The sequence below is a fragment of the Notothenia coriiceps genome, unplaced genomic scaffold (assembly GCF_000735185.1).
Source record: "Notothenia coriiceps isolate Sejong01 unplaced genomic scaffold, NC01 NC01_scaffold00029651, whole genome shotgun sequence".
NCBI lineage: Eukaryota > Metazoa > Chordata > Actinopteri > Perciformes > Nototheniidae > Notothenia > Notothenia coriiceps.
In genome coordinates this window covers 1-3,232 of record NW_011362352.1, presented here as the reverse complement: position 1 = coordinate 3,232, position 3,232 = coordinate 1, and the positions used below count along the sequence as shown (strand labels likewise).

Here is a 3,232-nt window from a genome sequence, read left to right as displayed (position 1 = left end):
AATCTGAGAAAGATTCTGAAATAAAGTCAGTATTCTGGATCACTGTACAAAATATATGTATTAAAGGTTTCACCCTGCACGTCCCATAATATAGGCTGAAACATAAAGCAACGTCACATCCTGAGGTCACAGAAACCACATACAGTAGATGCTGCTGGTTTTAAAATGACCTGTGCCTGGAGCTGGACTTATCATCAGAACCACATGATGACGCTGCTGTCCCTGCAGAAAGATGGTGACTCATGTTTTCAATGTGTTTCTGCTTCTGTTCAGCCATATTACAACTCTCTTTCTGCACGCAGTGCACCTCCTTCCTGTTCACCTGCTGCAACATGCAGGGAATCACAACAGTGCCTGGCTGAAGAGGAGGCCTTTCATACCCGATGTGTTGGACATTAATTGATAAATGAAATTGGTGTTCTTTTACCCTCTCAAATAAAAATAAAGATATGAAAATGAATGTCGTTTTTTTTGTATTTATAATTTTGAAATTAAACATTGTTCATGTCATACATACAGATATTTCACTGGGTTATAAATACATATCTTAGCCCTTTTTTTTGGAGTAAAACAAATACAGTTATGTATTTAGTTTTTACGGACCAATAACAAAATTATCCTACTCTTTTACGTCATGACGTCATCCCCCGCACGCCTCCGTTCCAAAGGTCCCGACGTCACGACACAGCGGTGTAGGATGTAGCTCAGGACGTGGCTAACGAGCTACTAGTTACAGTAGGACGTCAGGAAAATAAAAAACCTCGGGATTAGGATCTGTTTCACTACATGTTCAAGTAGGTATACCATTCCGTAATGATGTGTTCCCCTAAGGTGGCGGGTTGTGATGAGACATTTGTCGGTGTCGTTTCCTCAGACTGAGATCTGTCTGGTTAGCTCGATGCTAACATCCAGAGGAAATCTAGTTAGCATGCGTTAGCTCGATGCTAACATCTATAGGAAACTAACGGGTATCTGGTTAACAGGCGTTAGCTCGATGCTAACATCATAGGAAATCAACGGCTATCTGTTAGCATGTGTTAGCTTGATGGTAACATCCAGAGCAAACCCAGTTAGCAAGCGTGAATCAGACTCAGAATACCTTTATTATTTCCACAGCGGCGAAATGTACTGTGTGGCATAGCAGGTTTAAAAAAAGGCCAGCATATTAAAGTATTGCCACCATAAAAATACGTTTCTGGACATCTATGAAAATATGTATAGCACCGTACAGTGTTTATATTGCACATTGCACAATATTTCAACAGTTAGCTGCATGTAATTAATGACCAGGAAACTGCACTGACACCGGTCAAAGTCAAACAGAAGGGTGTTACATCGAGATGACTGCACTTTAGCTTATTATTAACATAAAGGCAGTGAAATATAGTGAAATGTGTCACAGAATCACATCATAGACGTGGCTAACGTTAGCATTGGTGGTTAGCATGTGTGCATGCAGAGCGCGATGGATGTGCAGCCAGGTGTGTGTGTGTGTGTGTGTGTGTGTGTGTGTGTGAGAAACCAGGTCAGCTGTATATGAATATATATTTATACACACAGGAGGTGGTGCACATGTTGGGGTGTTGGAGGGTTAACCACCTCCTCTCTTGGCTCACCGTAAGGCTCAAACACCTTTCATTCATCTAGTAATTACACTAAATGTGCTTTTTAAATAGCATGTCCCTCTCGGTTTAGCTTCATGTAAGGTCATCCCGGTAAAGTAAGTAAATACTGCTTATAGTTTTCTTAAAATAGTTTTCTATCTGTGTTTTGAATTTTTGTTTTACTTTTATGTATGCACCACAACACCACATCAAGTTCCTCGTACGTGTCAACCTACCTGATGATAAACCTGTTTCTGATTCTGAAGTACTAAGTATGAGGAAAAAGCATCTGATTCAAAGGTGTGTTGTAATTTGATCTTTAGGCCGTTTTAGTATTCCTGTAACCGTCTCTGTTTCTTCTTTTGTGGGTTAATGAAGCATAACTCACCTCTTGGTGTCAGCCATGGGAGGATTTTTGAACAACCCGCCAGGCACAGCTGACCAAATGTCACTTAATAACAGGTGTACCAAACAGAAAGAGACTCAAAATGACCTGAACGAGAAATACACAGACTACAAAGACACCAAATAGCATCAAGGACACACGTTACTGCAAATACAAACCATAAAGAAACATACATGCAAATAAAGAGATGCAAGATGACCACCAACAGCTCTGTGTCGTGGTGGGGCTTATAGCATGTCTGTCTCTGTCCTAAAATCAGAGATCCCGCACCGGGGAAACATTATTATTATGACTTATAATCTTTCCTAGCCATCTACTATCCAATACTGTTTTTAAAAACTGAATAATTAATGTGAATATACTTTCTTTTTTGCAGGGGGGTTGTGTGTCTCTTTTCCCGGACAGATTGTTTCTGCCTGATGTCGCAGTTTTACCTCCAGAGCTGAATGGAAGCATTTCAGGCCTTTTGTGAGTGAGGTAGGCTCCGCGTGTTTGTGTATATACAATAAGTGTTTATATCTATCTTCAGCCACATGGGGATGTCTAAATATCACCTGTGTGTTTCAGGAGGCTGTGTATCCCAGGTATGTACCATGGGGTACGACATTACGAGGTTCCAAGGGGAGGTGGATGAAGACCTGCTGTGCCCCATCTGCAGTGGAGTGCTGGAAGAACCAGTGCAGGTCAGTTCAAGATAAGAAGTACTTTATTCATCCTAATTTGGGACATGTTTGCGTGAAAGCAGCGGTGTCCAAACCTTTTTCACCGAGGGCCACATACAGAAAAACATACGAAGGGCTGGGCCGCTCACTAGAGGTATATTACCTCATAAGTTAAATCTCTCCAGAGGGTTTGAGTTATTGTGTAAGCGGCTCATCCATTCAAACAGAAGCCTCAGATTGATGGTCATTAGAGGAAATAGGAAGAGTTTATTTAGAGCCTTAGTCACTGGGCTTTTTCTTATCAACTTAGATTTGTTAGAAAATGTTTCCAACTTTAATTGACTGAATTTATCAGAACATTGGGCTTACCAACTAACACATGAATACTGTGTAATATATTTGAACATATATATTTAAGATGTGCATTATAAGACGAGCAGAAGTTTCCTTTGTGAGCCATATTTCACTAAACTTACTTTATATTTAATTAGCTGAGGGCCGATTCAAAATGTCCCGTGTGTGTGTGTGTGTGTGCGTGCGTGCATGTGTAGGGCGGCACT

At 40.7% G+C, this 3,232-nt stretch overlaps 1 long non-coding RNA gene across 1 annotated transcript; it reads left to right on the top strand.

Annotated features, from left to right (window-relative positions):
* Positions 1 to 676: 676 nt before the first annotated feature.
* Positions 677 to 2,699, top strand: LOC104958997 (uncharacterized). Its single transcript, XR_799812.1, has 3 exons — positions 677 to 794; positions 2,387 to 2,487; positions 2,578 to 2,699. It is a non-coding gene; the product is annotated as an uncharacterized lncRNA (long non-coding RNA).
* The last annotated feature ends 533 nt before the right edge of the window (positions 2,700 to 3,232 follow it).